General features: G+C 31.6%; 1 protein-coding gene across 1 annotated transcript in view; it reads left to right on the forward strand.

Moving 5' to 3' along the window:
* LOC147079484 (discoidin domain-containing receptor 2-like) overlaps positions 1 to 22517 on the forward strand; it is a 782269-nt gene that overhangs the window by 104720 nt on the left and 655032 nt on the right. Inside the window, exons 2-3 of the mRNA XM_085941474.1 lie at positions 12366 to 12398; positions 21603 to 21652. The gene's annotated coding sequence lies outside the window, so the exon portion shown is untranslated. The remainder of the gene's footprint in view (positions 1 to 12365; positions 12399 to 21602; positions 21653 to 22517) is intronic.

Genomic DNA, 22517 nt, shown 5'->3' on the forward strand with positions numbered 1-22517 from the left:
TCTCATTATTTGCCTTTTCTGTAAAAAAAGTGAAGTTATTTATCACTCGGCAGTGTTGCCATATTTCAAATAATTCCAGTGTTGCAAAGTGTCAAAATATACTATCTTCATTGGATTTTAGGACGAAAATTTAATAACAAAAAAAAAGTCCGGAGCAGTGGAGTACCTATTACAAATTTTCGGTGCTCATGGTAAAATCACATTGCTCGAGTACTCCGTGCTCCTGCTCCGAGCTGTGCTCCAACGATCTGTGTTTTATGTTAAAAGCGTGTTACGCACCGCGTCAATTGTCTACACTTGAAATAGGTTTTAATTTTTCACGGGAAGTCATGTCATTATATTTTTATAACCCTGATTTTAATACAAAGACGTAAAAAATATAGTATTTTGAAAAAAAAAATATTAGGTAAGTACCTCCACAAGACATTTTTTGTTTTGAATCCTTCAAAAGTATAATATTGTTGGCTTCATTATAATCATTCAGTTGGTAACACTGACGTGAAAAAAGGTGATAAAGCTACGTACGCCAGCACTTTCATCACAAAAAACGGCCATTTTGAAACCGGTTTGAGGCAGGCAATGTGCGGGCTATACATGCACTGTAAATGTACACTAGAATAAAGACTTTTTAATTGATTCAGAAACTAATTTTATTTCGTGCTAGATATACGTGTAGACTTTCGATTTGATTGGTTCATATGAGTAAAATTTTATTTGAGCGATGTGTTGCTGGTGGCGACAGAAATTATATTAAAATCTGTCGCGGGTTTAGGGACGTAGATGCACGACTTACCAACTGATTTCAGCCCCCCCACGATAAAATATAAAATAATAACAACAAATCACAATATCCCTTAACTAAAAAATAATATTATTAACGATGACAGTGATGCCACAATAATAATAGCTGTGGTTTATTTTTTCATTTAGAAGGTGTGGTGCTGTGAATTCAATTCCATATTTATTTATTATATTATATTATTTATTTATTTTACATATTATATTTGATTTAAGTTGCAAAATTTTTTTTATGCTATGGATAATATTGTGCACTCAATTTAGTTTAGTATAATTTAACCGTTAAAACTCTTATCTCGAGCTGTAAAATCTAGCTTTTCCACACATAATCAATGACAGGCAATTAAATGCCACATTCATAATATGTTTTGAAAATCCTCTATAGAAAATTGTTGTTAATAAAAAATGTCAGATATATTGTATCTATTGAGTACATGTATTTATATATTATGTTTATATAAACATATTTTTAATATATCTATACGATTTTCATAATTAATAATATATAATATGAGTGTAATTAATTATTATTAAATTTAATAATTTCATAAGAATATGATAAAGCGATCATACCTAGTGAATCAGTGCACGGTAGCATATAGAGAGAAAGAGAAAGGAACAGCACAAAAAGAGAGACCGATGGAGTACAGAGGTGGGATGATGGATTTATATCTCAGGCAATATGTCAAATTTATCGGCGATAAACAATTTATCTGCCGTTCGGCGTTTGTATCCGACATGTCCTGGTTTATTAATGATGTGTTCCCTTCGAAGGTAGCTTAGAAATTGTTTTTTTTATACCACGACTGGGGCATTGAGCTTTCGATTATATTATATTGTGTTACGGGGTTATGTTACATTATAACAGAAAGTGACGTCGTGTGCTTTATTCGATATTCAATATCTTCTTGACTTTTATCTCGAGATAATTTACTTAACCTTATTATGTTTAAAATTACCGAGTTTATTTTTTCACCTTACCATCTGGCAATAACCTTGCAATCTTTCAATATTACGATTTTTATTGATATCAACAAATTAGCATTTTTTAAAAATTGAAAATAATCATATAATTTAAAGTATTTTTTTTAAATTCTTTATCGCGCGATTTCAGTACATAAGTTCAAAAATAATACGAAAAATAAATAAAAAATATTAATGATCTCTAATTTATGTTGTAGGTACAATATACTCGTATTATGTCCTTGCTTGTTTCTTACCCAATACTTTTGTCCTTATCCTTTCGCGTTATGCATTTGTCTATACCACACGGTGGTACTTCTTCTACGTTTCTGGCTCTCATTTTCACCAATGGTTCATACTTTGTACCTACGTACTATATGACTTCTTATGTCTAAGTGTATATCATCATCATTATCAGTCTAAATCAATTCACTGCTGGATTAAGGTCTCCCTAAGCTTATTCCACTTCTCTCGGTCTTGTGAGTTGCGTTGCCACGTACTTTTGCAGAATTTAACCATTTCATCGATTCAACGACCTCTAGGTCTACCTTGCGGACGTTTTGTTCCTCTCGGGTACTACTGGATGACTAGATTTTTCCAGCGATTGTCCCTTCTTCGAGCTATGTATCCAGCCCATTTCCATTTGATATTTTTAGCGAACTCTATGACATCGCAAATCCTTATCCACTCATTCCGCTTTTTGTCCTTTCGCGATATGCCCAGCATGCACCTCTCCATACCAAGCTGTGCTACTCTAAGTTTCTGGATCTCTCTTTTACTTAGAGTCCATGTTTCACACGCATATGACGTGATTACGGGAAGCATGCACTGGTTGAACACTTTGCGCTTTAGGCACAGTGTGATTACATTTTTGAAGACATTATTCAGGCGGGGCCGAAAGCACCCCAGCCCAACTAATACTCTGCGGACAATTTCAACAAATATACATTATATACACGCTTGTTTTCCTAGATATAAGTAGACAAAGTATATAAGTATTATATAATTAGACGTAGGTATAGCATAATATATTATTTTGAGAAATTAACGGAATGTCATGTAAATATTAAATAACATATAGGTGTGCCTAATACATTTTGTATGCTAAAAGATAAGTGCTTAACTTGACTGAAATATTAAATGCACATATTTGGTTACCGCCATCTTTTGTGTTTCAAAATTTCGGGGCATTTTTAAATAACCTTTACAGCGTATCTGAGAGGTTTATTGAATTAATAGGCTTATTTTATAACGGAAATTGGTTTTACGGCTTCGCTGAGTACTTTTTAAGCATACAAAATGAGGCAAGCATATTTGTCAAGTACCCGAGTATCTACCAATAAGATTAAAATAAAAATATACCTACGTAAAGTGAAAGTAAGTTGATAAGATTGTTATTATAATGTAAACGTTACTTAAGCGTGTGAAGAAAATTACTGTATATCTACTAAAGTTTAATCATTTACAATGAGTTGGCATTTTGTAAAATCACTTTATATTATATAATAGCTATTTATATAAGCTTTAATTTTTACTGTAAATTGTATTCAAAACAGAGCTGTTAAAACTGATTTTATTCGATGGAAATTAATCTAATAGGATTCGATTTCACCAAATTAAAAATTGAATCGTTTTGTATCCGGTTCCCTGACTATATTATATTCTTCTTCTTCTTTCTTCTTTCACCCTGTCACGACTTGTGCTATTTCCCTCGGTCCATCACCAACTCTCGCACCTCCCGCCATGTCAGACCTGCAGCGCGTATATCGCTTTTGTAGTATCGCTGCAGGGTGAGGGAAAGGGCCATGGCGACGAAATCTTGAGGCTGTGCCACAAGGGCACGAAATGTCGCACTCTCTGGCGGCATCCGTAACACATATCCCAGCAACGTAAAGCGCCTCTTCGTGATTAAAGATGTGTTAACAAGAGTTGGGGTCGAAGCAATACTCACATAGACGCATTGTTTACAAACAGGATGTTGTCCTCTTTTCGCTAAGAAAGACAAACGGCGGATTCACATGTACGTTATGCAATGCCTGTTGCCTCTGAAATGCACCAATACACACAATCTTTCGTTTCTGTGTTCGCCTCAACTTTCATTGCGCGACCTATACCTCAATCACCAAAGGCTGCTGTATCTGCTCCTCACGAACTCGAGTGTTTGTAACGCGGTCGTACCAATGTACCCCTTAGATTCGGCGGAGACATCGAATCTCAAAGTTCAATCTCGGGTTATATGATATTAATAATAATTAATTTTAAAACTCAAAATGTATGTATCTAAATTATTTAATCAAGATATGTATATTTACCGAGTGGATATTTGGACACAATGTTTAGCCATTCAATATAAGATAAGTATATTATGCTTTAGCATGAGTGTTTGATGGCGAAAAATTAAGCTGTTCCGTTCCAAAATAGGTAATTATAGTGTCCTTAGCGTTCCGATTTTATTTATAGTACTGGTTCAGACACGAAACTCATAACGTCATGCAGACTCAATTAAAAAAGTTACATAACTCTAAGATTGTGTCTGTTTTTATCAATTTTTGGTATAATACACTAATACAGGCTAGTTCGAATCCACAGTGAATATAACCTTTGGTCTACCTCTGCGGTGCGCTATAATTGCATGCAGAATCTTACCTTTCAATTTTGACTGATGGTTTTTGTATTTCACAATCCTCTTTTGTAGCGGCTACTTTGCATAATGCAGCTATTAAATTGAATTATTGTGTATTGCTTCTCTACTCCTGCGGCGAATGCTGACGATTTGAAATACGCATTTGTATTATTATTTTACCTTTGTAAAGCTTTGAATTTACTCGCAACGTTATTTAATCAGATAGGCCGCGAGCTTTTTAAATTAAAAATACCAAAAGAATATTTAGATATTAATTATAGTCGTGTATAGCAATACAATACTATTTTATATTTTAAAAAAATCAATGCCTAATTTGATATTATCATACTTAACACACTATCTATCTGACATAATATTTCAAATTAATAAAATGAATAAAAAGTGATTTTTCGCGATACTCTTGCTGATCACCATAATTCAATTGAAAAAACTCAATCCTCAACACAAACCATTAAGTAGGTATTTTAATGTAGTTATACTTCTGAATTTCCGTCTGTATTCAGGATTTTTGCATTGTCAGGACTTCGATAGTCTTTTGCTTCCCGTAACGCTTTTTGCATGACACTCTCTTCTTGGTCCTACAATCATTGGTGAGGATCGTAACCACTTTTAAATTTTGTTATCCTTTGAGCGACCAAGACGTTTCATCCTTCTCGATCGTCCGCTTCTCGCAGGACAGAATGAATGGTGCCCCCCAGTCACTCACTTGGTCGCTCAGTCTTTCACTTGGTCGCTCCAGCGCGCAGATGCTCTTCCTCTGCTTTGCCTTCCCTGGAGGGGTTGCCTAGTTACACTTCAAAAACAAATAAATATTAATTATTTTCATTTGAAGATCTTGGCCTTTATGGGCAGTTTCTTCTCTGCCCAGGATTCTTCCCCTGTTGTGTATAGGCTTGTGTGAGTAGATTTCTAGCACCAATGAAGATCCTGTTGCATTTTTGATTCTTCATTAATTAATTAATTTCATTTGAAGATCTTGACCTTTATGGGCAGTTTCTTCTCTACCAAGGATTCTTCCCCTGTTGTGTATGAACTTTTATGAATAGATTTTCAGCTCCAATGAAGATTCTGTCGCTTGTTTGATTCTTCATTAATTAATTAATTTCATTTGAAGATCTTGGCCTTTATGGGCAGTTTCTTCTCTACCCTGGATTCTTCCTCTGTTGTTTATGGACTTGTATGAGTGGATTTCCAGCACCAATGAAGATCCTGTTTTTGCATTTTTGATTCTTGATCATACACAAATATGTTTTATCAAAAAAGCCTCATTATAAATAAACCGTATCTTTTTATTTTCAACGAATACTTGTTGAACATAAATAATTAGGAAACGCCTCTGAACCCTACCTTCTAGAAAAAATATATAGTGTCAGACAGGACTCGAGCCTACGTCAATTGGATTCCGGCCAATATACTTTACTGTTTTAATCGCCTGCACCCTACCTACTGACGATAGGCATGCAATTTAAGTGTTTCTCAAATTTCGTAAATATTGGTGACTAGCTTTTGTGGTTTCAATTAACTCATTCGCTGCTGACTATATAATGAGATTTTAATTAGAACCTTTAAAATGCACGTTAATTACATCGATCGGCCGCCTGTTCATTACGCGCATGTGCGTCTTCAGCGTCCAAAGTATTAAGGTAAGACCAATAAATAATAAGGGCTTTCATCGATTCCTAGTCAGCGTCAGGATGTCTCCAAATTATTAAAAAAAATAAAATGGTAAAACAAATTTACCAAAATCGGCTCCAAGTTCGAGTCCTATCTGGTAATATCAAGATTTTTTCTAATGTATAACTGTAGAAGATAGGAGGGTAGGTTTTCAAATTATGTATGCCTAATTATAGCTAGCACCTCGATAATATATGATTTTAAATCTTATTTTATCTTTTATATATTTTATATAGATTTATATGTTATCTCTTTGGAAGTTACCCTGCTCTGAATTTACCATATTATTAGATCATAGAAGTGTCATAATGACTATATAATCAGACGAAAAAAATTCAGCGCGCTGCGATGTGTAAATACGCAATTAAAGCACAAAAGAAAATGAACATTCGACAATTGTGTATTTTTTTTTAAATTTTAATGGGGGTTTTCGGCCAAAATACATACATAACTCGTGACTAATGACAGTGGAAAAGTGTTCAACTGTATTACTCTTTATACCAGAGAGAGAGGGAGAGAGATTCGAATCTACTTCGCCTAATGCTTTTTTTTCTACACACAATAATAACAATATGTCAATGTTTTGCCAGATATGATCTACAGCTTTTATATACGAACTGTTTTCCTCGCATACAGAGCCAATTATAAATGACGAATCACAAAACTTTCACGAAAATTGTATGCCTTTGACGGCACGGTATACTTACTAAAAACTATATAGGTAATATAATAAACATATAACTATAGTTAACAACACTCTGTTTTGTGCTACATTTACGCATAAAACTAGGTACCTACTTAAGTACTTAAAATTGGCTAAGTATATTTAGCTTAGTTATTTATATCGTTAGTCTGAATCTAAATCTAAATCAACAATATTATAAGCGTATTAGTGCCTCAAGTAAGTACTAGTATTATGATTTAATTGAATGGTATTATCGATTTACAAAAACCAACTTGTATTAATTGGTTTATACAAAAATAGATGGTGTTTTTTTAATGTATGTTTCATTTTGTTTATAATATATTTTAAGGCAAACTCAATGTAAAAATGATAATACACTTATATAATCAGTTTATGTCGGTTAAATCATTTATTTTATTGTATAAAGCAGTTGTAGGTACACAGCATATTTGAAACAAGGACCAATTTATCAATTTTATAATTTTTCACGGGCCGCAGTAAATAAAAGTGTTGAAAAATAGTGATATAGGTATTAATTATAACTAGATGAGACATACATTTAATTATTTTCAATTTTATAGTTACATCTCAACTACTCCAAACACTTTCCACGCTGTATTACGTACATATTACGTATTTGCACGATTACAATTTTGTCGTATTCAATGAAAAATTTGGTGGTGAAGTACATAGTTATTTTAGGCCACTTTTTGTGCATCACTGGTATAAAGTAACAATAACCGTTTTTATATCAAATATTAATATTACACGTATCGAGACTTCTGTAATAAAAAAAAATCGAATTATAAATAACATAATAATATGGTGTAGGTACGTACTAAATTTTGTAAAGATACGCTAAATGTATCATACATTTAATATTAAAACAAAATTATAACAATCTAGGTATACACATAGAAATTTATAGAAAAGTAGATAATGATGGTGTTTATCGTCATTGAGAGACCTTTGTCTCCCAAACCCAAGGTAGATCCACGCCTTTTCAAGTAGGTAGTAGATTTGAAGCTCGATAGTCGTCACAGTATTTGCTCGAACTATGGAAATCTCAGATGATCAACTCCTCATCAGCCTCTAAGGCTTTTACAAAACATCTGCATATACTATAGTCCTCCTTTCTCTGCACATATCCTACCGACGAAAATCGTCCAATCTAGATATTTATCACTTCAATAATTATTAAGCCCACGATATTAACCTAAATTTGTAGTAGGTACACAACTCTATTATGCATTTATCTAGACTGGTATAGATAAATACTAGCTGATTGTAAGATTTCAAAATTAATAATTAAGTATGTGCTGTTTGTATTACCACATCGTTTTTCGTCGTGATATTAATTAAGCTCCTTTAATAGAATCAACTATGTCCCTACAGTTATGTAGTGAGTATAGAACCCTCTGAAGCTGTAGTGTGAGTTGGACTCCGTCTTTGGAAAAAAAATATGCAGTTTTTGCAGTAATTATTTGTTTAATTTAGACTAGCACTGAGCAACACGAAATATTAAATAATATAACACCGAATGAATAAGGTTTTGTTTTTATAAAATAAATATGTATTATATTTAAATAAGCCGTCGCGAAACGAAAGGTTTCTCATAATCCAGAGCAGCGGTGGAGAACCTAATACTGCTGACACGCAAAGTAGATCTTATTCAAAGTTAAGAATGCACTTTCAAATTTTAAAACTTGACATTTTTTTTAAGTTTTAGGCACCAAACCATAAAAGGGTTCGTCACCACTAATCTAGACCAAAACTTCAAGGGTTTAATTGAATAACTAACAGCCATTTCTCGTAATATATAATATATAATTTCTAAATTACAATGTACTTTTTTTAGTATAATCTGTAGTTTTACTGATGACGAAGTTTTTCTTTTTGATACAACGTTTTTTTGGCACCTTCAGTGTTGATGTGTTCGACATAGCGCTGATAAAAAATGTGTATTATTTTTTTGGGGTATAAAAGCTCTCAATACAAAGGCCACGCACGTTAATTTGGGGGCACAAAGTTTTTGATGCGAGAACAAAATTAAATGGTAGTAGGCACATAGTGAGTGGAAAGATCGTGCCTCGGGCTATTTTGACGCGGAGCCATTACGTGCTCGTGGATCATTAACCATCCATTTACCTTCTTTCTGAGTTATTAATCATTTTTACTTTCGGTAATATTTTTATTAAGGAAACTTTTGTACGATACCGTTTGCTGTACACAATCACAGCGGTTCTCAAATAATCGTATCTTTCCATACATTTTTTTAAAACTCTGTTACACTTGCGACTTGTGAAATAAAAATAAACATTTAGTCGAGCAGGATTCTAACCATGTTCGCTTGCTTAGCAATGCTCCAACCATAAGCTACCAGCTCCCCTATCCTCTTTGCACTTCGTCATTACATAATATATTGATTGGATCAAGGTATAATGATCATTACTACATTTCACTGGCGATGGGTGGAGGTAGGCTGTTAAAATCCGACATAAATAGTGCACACTAAACTTTAACAGTCTGAAGATTTTGTTTTCATTGAACTTAAACTACAATGTGTAGATAGCGTTCGTTAGTTTTTAAAATTCAATTAAACCCTGACTTATCCAAGCCATAATAGATATTTAGTCAAAAAATGTTCGTTTACTTATAAAATATCTAAAACTAAGCCATTAATCCATACATAATACCATACAGAAGAATATTTTTTATCCATTATGGTTTGGTTTAGGCAGGGCTTAATGAATTTCAACAAACTAACCTAGACTATCTGTAATATGTATTCTTAATTCAACGAAAACAAATAAGCATGGCTGAAAAAGTATAGTGTGCACTATTTATATCGAATCTTACCAGCCTACCTCCACCACTCGCCAAAGCTATATTTTAAATTAAATTTATTTGTATTCCTGACTGAATATACCTACACAAGAATTCAAAATGTGGTATTAGTTTTATAGAAAATACATACATTTGATTATACGACAGAACAAGGAAAACGAAGATACATTTATTTTATCACTCTTCTGGTGAATGGTCTTTTCAATGAATATGTTCATATTTTTATTACTAATTTATTTCATGTACGGTATATAGAGTTTTGTATGTTAACTTTATACTGATGAACAGTAATATGTCCATATTCTTATTTACGTTTCTGTACGTGTTCTTCCTCCTTTATTCCTCGATGTTTCGGGCTCGTTGCAGAGACCGTTCTAAAGAGGTACTGTGTTGATGAAGGGTATTGTAAGGTATTGAGAATAGTCTCTGTAAAGAGTCTGAAACAAAAAGGCAAGAAGGTGGAAGAACAAGCGTTGTAAGCCGAAAAATCCATCACGATAACAAACAACCGTAAATTATTATCAAATATTATATTATGAAGACGTATAAGTCTATGAAAATAATATGTAATCCCCACAGTTTGAAGCAACCTCTGTAAAATACCTTTGTACATTAAGTCCTATTCAGGTGGGGTCCGCGGACGTGATTGTGGTTAGCTCTCGCATCAAGGTGATAAATGACACTCACCTTTTAACAAATAACAATTTTAAGACATTTCAAGTCGCCTGTACGAATATCGGATGTCTCATTTACAAAGATGTATAGCGACCGAGTGTCGGGCAAAGTGGAGGGATATTAATAAGCCGAAAATTAATACTACAAACAACAGTCCATGATTGTACGTATGAATTACAACAATCGCTCAAAATTTTTCCTTACAAATGTATTTTTATAATTTTGTCCTTCTGCGTTTTCTACGTCTTCTTTTTCTTTTTGTGCCATGTCCGTTATTGGACGACGGCGGTAATTTTCTGAGCTTAAGCCAACCTCTGAAATTCTGGACCCAGGACTTTACTCTTCTACCATAGTCTTGCTAACAGGAGGTCTTCCCTTTAATGATAAGATGCAGAAATCTCTCAACATGCTACATGACGTGGCCAGCGTATGTCAATTTTCTTGTTTGTATGTCTCTGATTATTGATTTGGTCTTTTTCATCCTCAACATTTCGCACCGTGAATGTACCAAGGCATCTGCAAAAGACATATTTTGGATATATTAGGGTTTGAAGTCTTCGTTTATATATTCGAAATAGAGTTTCTAAAAAAAAATCATAATATTTGGTTTATATCTACATTATATTGCATGTTCTTTCAGTTACTTCACTTTTACATTATCAAGTTCACGACTTTTGCAGTTATTTAGTTACTGTATTAGAAGTTATAAGTTTTACGGTTATCTGTTTTTTAATTTCAAATGTAACTAAGTAATGTAAGTATTACTACTTTTGTATCAGGAAATTTGACTACATTTAAAATAGGTATAATAAGAGTATCAATAATTACCTAATATTATACCTACTTGAATTAAAAATATGTAATATTTGACAGTGGTGGGTGGTTAAATTTATCAGTATTATTAACTTTGACGCTTTCATACGAAACTGAATAAGTATCATGTATGTATGTATACCAGTGGCGAAGGGTGACTTTTTGAAAGAGGTTGGCTGTGGGGGTAACCATGCTTGTCAGATATATTTGTGGGAAATAAGAAGATAATCCAATATTACTACTGATGAATAGGTACGCTAAAACGAAGAAATTTCAAAAGCTTAATTGGTGTGTTATAATTAGTTCATAAAAATAAGCAATTAGTTTGAATTACTTATGTATTTTCCTAAAAATTTATAAACGTAACATACGCTCAAAATATATTACCTATCATCATGAAAATATCCGCTGTTCTATATATATTATGTTCCATAACAATTTATAATTTAACCAGTAAAACTAGACATTTTAAAATACTTCTATATTTAAAACACAGACTTAGGTAGGTACAATATCAGATATCTAAATTGTCTAATGAGTGAACTTATAAATAAATAAAAATCACGAGATAAATTATTTTATATTTTTAACAACAATCAATACATATTTATGTGATTGAATCCCATAGAAATTATTTTTTAAATTATCTTCTTATTAATTATTTTGAATAAATGTGCTCTTGCGACGTAAGCGCTAACGAAACAGCTTGTACATTTGTATGCGGGACGCCAGACATTTTGAAACATTGAGAAAAAAACTTCATATTGAAAAACCCGTCGATTCACGCGAAAATAATCCTATACAATATGTGAAGCGAAACGGGGTGTGTTCTATTTTTTTTTAACTTTCGAGAGATGCCATAGATGGTGCTTATTGAAATATGGGAAAATATCTTAAAATTATGACAATTATACGATAGATGTCTTTGGGCATATTGAATATATTATTATTTGTGATTATATAAATACGTCAACATGAAAATAAAAATTATTTTTCTTAAGAAGGTAGGCTTTAAATAATCGCCTAGTATGGATTCTTCGCCACTGATGTATACAATTATAATATTATTATTGCAACGTATTTGAACTTCAACTACGGCAACTGTAGGTACGTATTCGAACGATTTTAACGACATCGATTGCAATTAACGTACCTGTCGATTATTATAAATTTTATAACTAGTAATTATTGTATAATAAACCATTGCAGTAGGTATAATGTTATATAAAAGTTTTATTAAATAATATTCATTTTGCTTTTTTACAGACTGCAGAAACCAATCATCAGCTTTGGTGTCGGGTGAGTTATTTGATTTATTTTATTATTTTTTAATTTAAATTAACTAGTTAATGTTTTTATAACTCGTTATCGAATGATTATTGAACTTTCGCTTACAGCGATGTACGTATGTATTAGGTACTATTGTAAATATTTTTGCGCGAAAAATAAATATAATTTTAATTATTGCAAATTTATCTGCATTTGGCCTGCGACCCATAACATTGTGATATTATTTATTTATCATTTAAAATACATTTCAATGTACTTTGCATTAGCGGCTGTATTAATTATTATTATCATAATAAATAGCATAAGAATACAATTACAGATTGGTTTATTATTTTAAAATATATATACTTTTTAAAAAGACTCTAATTAAATTAGTAGATAATTTAAATAGTACATACCTAACTAATAATTGATTTTTTTGTTTAATTAATGGTACCATATTCATGATTTTTTTATTCATCAAATTTTAATATTACTACGCAAGGCGCCTCTCGTGGTGGCCTCCCATCCGGGAGCTCTGGGTTCGATTTACGATGAGGATACAATATATTTATGTGATTTTCTCATAGCCTGTGTGTTTTTGCTTGTTCAAAGTTACCAACAACCACTTTGAATGAAAAAGCAAGGGCATGGTTATTAATAATAAAAAAAATATTACTAAGCAATGAATTTAAAAAGTTAAATGTTTAATTACACTCACCCGTTTCGTAGTATATGTAAACATTTTCGAGTATGGTATGTACCATAAACATAACTTCAAGTTAATACTCATCCATTATCTTCCTTGGCGCCGCAACCCAGGGTGGGTCTTATCTTTCTCAAGCAGCAAACTAATGCTAGACGGTCTTCAGCTACCGTGCATCACCCATAACCTACCAAAGCCCTGGACATGTGACTCCTCCTTTTCTATTTAGGGATTTTATATTCAATATGGTACGTTTATAAATAATTTAAATTGTTCTCATTAAATTTTTTTCATTACTCTCAATAATGTTTACAAAGAAAACGAAACGCATATCTGGTAATAAATGGCTATTTGCTGCTGGCTGTAAAGAACGAAACTCACTATTTTTTATCTATTTATTCTTTATATTATTCATAATCATTTTGGCAAGGTCTTGAACTTGTGATATGTAATGTTGTAACGTACATAATTTACTACTTTTTCTTAGCTCGGTCGCACATACAAACCCATCTCGACTGCAACACGTCAAATTTTTCCACGTGATTTTGTTGTTATACACAAAATACATGTTTCTTAATGTACTGCTGCATATATTATCATCGGTACGAAATTTTTAATGGAAAAACAATTGCTTAAGTATCGCATGTTATAAATTTCAATTGACATGAGCAATTTCATTCCTTTCGGCTAACCGCGTGACGTCACTAACAGAGCATAGTCTCAACCTTCGTTTACTCGACAGTTGCAATACTGCCGGCGGTTTCGATGTATGACCGTGTCCCAGTCGATATGATTTTATATGTGCGACTAGTCTAAAACCGAGTAGAATATGAGCTTTTACAGGGTATGGGTTATGTTAACATATCTTGAGCCATTCGTTCAACCTATTGAATGTCATTAAAGCGTTGGTTCTGCTTGTACTTCAATGTTGGTACACTCAATCCTCTTTTTGCAAAAGGGATACGTACCAACAATGACGTATTTCGTCATTGATGTCAATGACGTCATTGCGTACCAAAGACTACCGTGCAAAACAAAACCGTGTAAAAAAGATAAGGTGCCCATACAAAAATGGTAGATAGGTTCCATTACAAAATCAACTCAAAATACTAAATTCTTGAACTCAAAAATAAATTGAATTTATTTATTATTTATACATAAAAATACCTACTTAGTTGTTGATTTAAATTAAATTAAGCAAGAGAAATATATTCATACAGTGTCGCTACTTGACAATAAACGTGCCCGTTTACTGCTGTTTTTTGGTGGCGAAAATTAATGACACTGACGCCAAAGCACGCGGCGCGTCTCTCGTATCGAACCCGAAGTGACTTACTGGTGGCACCATGTATGTACGTATGTATGCCTGCGCGGCCATTGCAACGCAATTTTTTGATAAATATATACATACACACGTATTTTTATTCTTTTAGGTTTTTTTAAACCGTATTAAGGGGGGACATGCTCGTCGTAGGTCAAAATTGAGTTTTTATTGTATTTTCAAACCATGATCCTGGACACTCCTTAAACGTTGTAGATAATCTATTTATATAATTTTGAAGCCTTATTATCCCTCATATTTATTTTAAACATTTGATGACTGCATAAATTATTTTTGTTACATAAAATAGTATTCTTTTAAACCTCTCGATCTAATGTTTTAGAATATAGTCATATTTCGGTACATAACTGTGTAGTGGTGTTAAGATTTTTTACATTTATTATTTTCGAAACGCATTTATAAAACCATTAGTATAATTTATGATAAGATATTTTTTGTAAAATATTCACGATAAAAAAATATATTGAAAATCTCTGTGATCCCAAATTTGACAAGAATTAGGCATATTATTATTCAAAAAATGGGCAAGATTAACACATTTGAAGATAATTCTAAAGATACTCATTATAAGCTATGTCTTTGACCATTCAAGTGTGATAAACATCCTACGAATAATGATTGCTTTATAATAATTATTGACCTAAGAATATGGTAGTGTTTTTTTTGAAATACGCCATTTCTTTTGGCATTCCCGAGTGGTTAAGCTACAATATACGGCCTTAGCCATAAATTGACAAACTATAATTAAAGTAGGGAGTAAAATGATATTAACGCGCGTGTTTGAACATGTACCGTTTAAAAAAAAAAAAAATCGGTTAGGTACATGTTCAAACACGCGCGTCAATATCATTTTACTCCCTACTTCAATTATAGTTTGTCAATTTATGGCTACGGCCGTATGTTGTAGCTTAACCACTGGGGAATGACAAAAGAAATGGCGTATTTCAAAAAAACACTACCTTATTGTTAGCTCAATAATTATTATAAAGCAATCATTATTCATAAGATGTCTATCACACTTGAATGGTCAAAGACATAGCTTAAAATAAGTATCTTTAGAATCATCTTAAAATGTGTTAATCTTGCCGATTTTTTGAATAATAAAATGCCTAATTCTTGTCAAATTTGGGATCACAGAGATTATCAATATAATTTTTTATCGTGAATATTTTACAAAAATTATCTCGTAATAATTTATACTAATGGTTTTATAAATGCGTTTCAAAATTAATAAATGTAAAAAATCTTAACACCACTAGTTATGTACCGAAATATGACTATATTCTAAAACATTAGAGCGAGAGGTTTAAAAGAATACTATTTTATGTAACAAAAATACTTTATGCAGTCATCAAATGTTTAAAATAACTATAAAGGATAATAAGGCTTCAAAATTATATAAAAAGATTATCTACAACGTTTAAGGAGTTTCCAGGATCATGGTTTGAAAATACAATAAAAACTCAATTTTGACCTACGACGAGCATGTGGGCCGTTAAAGCAAAAAAAAATCAGTGCACATAAAAAACAATCGGTACTTTTTTTAAACCATGTTATTTCGAAACAGTGCAAAAAGAGGATCGGGTGTACTTTTTAAAGTTTATTTTTAACTTTATTAAATTATTATACAATTAAATAATGTTTTGTTCTTCATAACAACAGCGTTCCGTTTGAGATATTAATTTCCATGCGCGAAACTACCCGCCCGTCCCTTTCATAGTCGGAGCTCTACAATGTAGCAATGTACCATTGAGTTCTACAACGTGAAATTGTAGGCTTTGATAAAGTTGGAGCGAGTAGTTGGGCCGTCTCACCTCTTCACCGCAATTCACAATGTAAAGGTTCCACTGCGAACACATCTAGTTTGGTTCAGTGATTTTGGAAAATGGTTGTATTGAAAGTACGATCACACAGACAGTTTTGAGACACCCAGTTTTAAATAGTTTCTAGACAGAGTCCAACTTTACTAACTAACTAGCTTGTAACATTTTTATCAAACAATATTAAAACTCTATCATTATAATAAGTACTTAATATGCTTAATAAATTTTATAACTTTCTCTAATTAAAATTAAACTTACCTATACGAAATATTAAATAAAATATGTTACTTAAATCAAACACTTACCAATTTATTTCATTGATAAAATTCATTATGTATTTAAAATCTGAAACATCTTATAATTTACTAATTATTATGAAATTGAAATATATTATTTAAATCCCATAAAAAGTGGTGTCTTCGCTTTCTCTCCTAGAACGTAGATGTTATATTAATAGACTTTTTACAAGAAATAGTTATTAGCTATCCCCAGACATATTGGCTCCTGTCATAATATGATCAAATATATATTGACAAAGCAACATGCAGTTTTCCTAGCCAGGAGATCAAACGCGAAAATCGGTGATGTTATCAGTGACGAAGGGTGACTTTTGGAAGTTGACAGTATATTAAATATTTTTTTATTAAATAAATAAAAAGCAATTTTTGTTGTACTGATCCATTTTTATTAAATATAACTGGGCCGATTTTGTCCGCCTCAGAGGGAAATTGAAAATTTGCGATTTATTTAAACTAATAATACAATCCATGTCCAGCATGAATAATATTGACAGTAAACACAATAAAATAAATATTTTTTCACTTTAACGTTTCTATTGAAAAGTCTTCAATTATTCTAGTACAGTTTGTCGATCTCCCTCTATAATTTTCCAGTAAATGTCACATCATATTATATATAGTATGACTACTATTTAATTATATTATTTACTTAGGTTACCTATGTATTATGTATCCATTAGTATTTCACTGATCGTAGTGTTAAATATATGTTTGGCTCTAAATAATCGTTTAGTGAGTCTTTATTACTGGGTAATAATCAGTTTTGATGAATGTGCATAGTGTCAGAAGATGCTGAGTGCCGAAACCCGAGTCATTAAAAACGATTCATATGTCATAGTACAAATAAAAATCAGTTATCATTTTAATTCAAATTATATTAAATAATCTAAGTGGATAGTATTCATTCTGTTAACTGTTTCAATTTAATCAGACCCCAAATAAACACTAATGCATAAAAACGGTCGAAAACTTTTTATTTGTTTTATCAAAGAATACTGGGCTATTGAATTATTTCTCTCTCTTATGTTTTTCTATGTAAAGTTTTCGAAGAAAGTCCATCTTGCTATTTGAAGTTCAAATATTTACGGTTTTAATGGGAAACAATTTGCATAATATAAATTTACTTAGACCGACGAATTGGAGATATTTTCTTAGCTTAGATATGGAACATCGAATTTGTAAAGCGGCCACTCTAAGCCGAGAGAGTTATCGATAACCATTTGATAGCACCTTAGAATTATTAAAATAGTAAGAGCTATTCTATTAGCCAAAAAAAATAACAACATAAACACTTGAACGGTGTTAATAGTTAATTCTTGGTGAAGTAACATGGTAGTAATTAAAATAAAACATAATATTATGTACATAATACTTATACCGCACTATCAAGTGATACAGAATACTATTTAAGTACCTATATTTAACATTTTTTTTATATTTTTTCATATTTAAAAACAATATTCTAAATTGTAATTCCACCAAGTACCTTCGGTCCATAGTATTAATATTACAATATTCTAAGCTCTAATAGATTCTAATCTTATGCAAACAAAGGCTTTGTATAATCCAAAATCACTTCTTATAAAATATATATTTTATTGCATGCTGTCTTTTTTAGTGAAATATATTTTATAAAAAAGTATATACAGTCCCGTAAATATGGCTGTCCTAGGACTTATTTTCAATTACCTACTACAGCCTAATTCCTTCAACAGGCACCCTTCGCCACTGATAAACAATACGTAGCTATGTTCTGTATCGGTTCTGCGTTTGTTATTGATGAGTGTGCATAGTATAGTGCCTGAATATGTCAAAAAGCTAAACCCAGGTTTCATAAAAACGATTAAAATATAAAAGTATAAAACTTAAATCAATAATTATAATTTAATATAATTAAACATGTTGCTATTATCTGTCAACTACTAATTTTAAATATTTTTTTTCAACAAGCTTGTACTTAAATAAATCTAAGTACACAGTTTGTTCTGATACAAGCATAAATTAATGGTTGTGTTTAGATTGTACCTATATGTGAAGCGGTTTGGGTTTGTAAAATGTCACCTAACGACAAAGGATAGTGTGAAACAATCACACGACATTAATTTCATCCAAACGAACATTTGTCAGGGTTGCCAACAGCTGATTTCAGGGGTTTCTGGCCCGTTAAAAGCCTACTCGCATTCGTTTCCGCGTGAATGCCCACACCAAATCATCGATCGCGCCCTGGCCAGGATTTCAACTCTGCCCCCACTGAAATGATTACATTTTCTCGCGCCCTGGCTAATGGTGCGATTTCTCCACTTGTTCTTCTTCTTCGTCTCCTCCTCTCCTGGTGTATTTCTCCGTCTCTTCTGATAAGGTAGGGTAGGGGGAGCGGAATAAAATTCAAAGACGCGTAAAGACCTGCACTCCAAGTTATTGTTCGCGTGAGAATTATCATCGAAAATAATGGGGTTCGAACAATGTTGTATTATTATGCAGATTTATCGAATAGTGACGTTCGTAAAATAGTCTATACTATTAATTGTATTAGATTTAAAATTTATTATTAAAAAATAGTAAAGTGTAGGTAGGTATATATTATAAATAATTATATATTTTAATAAGTTATTAACTTGAAATCTTTTTAATTTATATCAAATCTAACCTCAACAGTGTAATTATACTGAAATTAGATTCGATATCAATAAAAAGAATTTTTGGAGAAATTAATGTCATAAAATAAATATAAAATACACAAAAATTAAAAAAAAAATCCGTATATAATATAGTATGTAGTATAATATATAAAGTCTAAAAATATCAATTCTCAGGGCAGCCATTTGTAAGGTTGGTTTTCTGTGGTAAATCAGGAATGTTTTCAAATTTTAGTTTGTTGAAAATTTATATACATTTTACTAAATTTTAAAAACATCCAAAAACATGTAGGCGTGTTATTTGATTTACCACAAAAACATTGAACAAATAGCTACCATGTGAGTTGATGTTTTCAGACTTATCAATATAATCACGCCATACACATTTTTTTTATTTCGGAAGAGGAAATTTAATAAACAAAATTTTAATGATAAACATATTCAACAAAAGAATTCACATTTCGAAACTTTTTTTTAAATTATATGTTTATCTTTCGTTTTTACAAAAAATATTTTCTATTTAATATTTTTAGATACCTACGTATTGAATAATTATTATAAGAATTAAAAATATAAAATTATCAATAAACTTTCTCAAATTTCAAGATTTATATTTTCTCGGGTATTTTTGGTAGTTCACATTAAAAAATATGCGTATCACCTGAAACTACCTATGTATACAAAATTATGATAATTTTTTAGGCATAAAAAATAATACAGTTTATGTAAATTTTATTTCTCCAAATGACAAAGAATTAAATACTATTAAAGTGACATTATTTTGGGCAGCGCCATTTATTCATTTTTACCATCGGTCTCAAGTCAAAAAAGCTATAAATCATATTAATTCGGTGATGGCTTTTAAATTAAGGGGGTGTCGAGCAGGTTGGTCATTTACTAGAGGAATCTTTTCTTATGAAATTCAATTATTATTGTGTTTTTTTCTCTTTAGTGATTATAAAATGAGCAAGAAAAATTACGGTCTAGTCTTTTGTATAATTTATTTGATGAAAGAAATGAATGATGAATGTAAGAATACCTCGTGAGGAAGTTTACCTTTGAAATAAATCTGTATTATTTTAAAAGACCCCCTTTTTGTTTCCAAATAAAGAAGCGGAAACTAGCCGACTCAATCATACTTAGGTATGAGTTTATTGCCCTCTGTAAAGGATTTTTTTTTAAATGTTATAATTTCTTAATTTTTCACCGATTTAATTTTTTGTAGGTCTACTTACTTACTGTCTGATTTTAGATTTAAAACATTTTTATTTTAAAATTAGTTGCAGTAATTTATAAAATTATTACCCTACCTAAAATAATATACCTGCTACAATATGTCATCGACCAGTCAGCAAAAGTTATCTTTTACCAATTAACAGAAAAAGTCTTGAAATTTGATTTTCGTTATAGTTTTGCTTGCCGATAATATCTTGCCTTGCAACAATTATGTCATTTATATTATTTTCTATTTTCATGTCGTCAATGCAATGCCACAACTTCGTTTCTGAAAATTTTGAGAATTTGAATTATTAATTTAACACAGTGATTAATAATATTATGCATTTGAATTTATAGAGCACTAAATTTTGTACCAACAATAATTTTCACAGATATTCACCATGTTTGCGTAGATAAATGAACTCGTCAAAGTTTTATCCCCCCGTGAAAGATAGTATCTACGTACCTATCTAGAATATATTATTAGTTTAAATTGCACCCGTAAACAATTTTGATACTTTATTCTATTATGCTCTAATATGTTATCCAAATACCATTGATATACTACTGGATGAATCATATGCTTTTTAAAATGACGCCCGATTTTCAGCGACTCGGCCTTTGTTAAAACTTACTGAGTAAGCCCGATCTAGCTTGCATCTTACTCTAACTAATAGTCAGCGCATGACGACTTGCTCTGTCTGTTTTGCGTTGCAACCACCCTTAGGTTCACTATTCCAAGAACGCAAATTTAGTTTTACAGCCAGGGCAATACGGGTGAAATTCGGGAATCCATGTTAACGGTCTTAACGCATTATACCTACAAGGAAATATTATAAGACGATATTCGTAATATCTTTTGTGGTACATTTTTAAAATGACACTTGTATGGGAACTGCTCATCTAGTAGTATATCAATGCCAAATACCAACAAAACATTATTTTTTGTGAAATCGTGTGTTATTATAACTTTTCAAACAAAAATTTTGAATCTTGAAAATAAGTAAGTTATTTATTTTTAAAACTTTAATATAAACAGTTGTCATTATTCATTAGTTATCTGCTGTTGTATTATGGATATTTAGTAATATTCTCAAAATACAGATGAAATAGAGTTACCTTGTGTTGTAGTTTTGTGTTGATGTTATTTTTTTTATATTTGCGAAATGTTTGCTGGCTAATTCAAGTGAATTGTTTTGTTTTTCTTAAGGTGGCGCTGGCGTGTTGAACAATTGCGAGCGACAATCGCAGAATTTTCAGGTAGGTCACACACCAATAACAAGATTTATTTATTTTATTAAATATTGTATTTACTTACATCATTATTATCATTTGTGATGCAACAGTTCGAGGTAGATGGCCTTCTCTAGTTGCCGTCGCCATCCTTATAATAATATAAATAATATGTTTCACTAACCACTATCCTAAAACTTACGGCGCTGCAAATGCACGGTTACTGTGGTCTCTGTGTGGCACCGATCTCTGACAGTTTGCAGCGCCGTCTGTGTGTGTCCTAATATACCAATTGCTAGCGCATCCTTCATTACACCATCTAACCAGTTTTTCCAACAGTTAATCAGCAAAATAAGCTAGTTGACAGGAGTATACTAAATTTCCCCAAAATTTAAAAAGAAATTTACTTATTAAACCAAAGATTGAGACCGGCATGCACAATTTAAGATTTCGATCCTAAGGATAAGTCGCCGAAAAGCATGACTTAACTATAGACAATCCTGAGTATAGAGTTAAGGAATTCTTAACCATAGACTACTTTTGTTATGAACACGCCCCCTTCTGTATTACCATTTACCACTGACAGCTGCTGTCAAAATAAATTCGCATGTCTATAAAACAGTCCATACACTCAAATTCATTTAACAATGTATCTCAATATGGATATTGTTAGCGTTAATTCGTTTGGCATGTACTTGCAAAATATTATTTTACTTTTATACGCCAGCCCGCAGAAATACAAGATGCCAGGTGATAGAATGGCACTTGACGCTAGTGTTACCATGTTAAAAAAAATATCTTGCGGTGCCTGTGGAATCACGTATAATGACTTATAACGGAAAGATAAGAGTATTATAATTAAATATTAATATGTATTTATAGTTATTGCATT

The sequence above is a fragment of the Rhyacophila brunnea genome, unplaced genomic scaffold (assembly GCF_057557595.1).
Source record: "Rhyacophila brunnea isolate RB1 unplaced genomic scaffold, BYU_Rbru_1.0 scaffold_1, whole genome shotgun sequence".
Classification (NCBI taxonomy): Eukaryota; Metazoa; Arthropoda; class Insecta; order Trichoptera; family Rhyacophilidae; genus Rhyacophila; species Rhyacophila brunnea.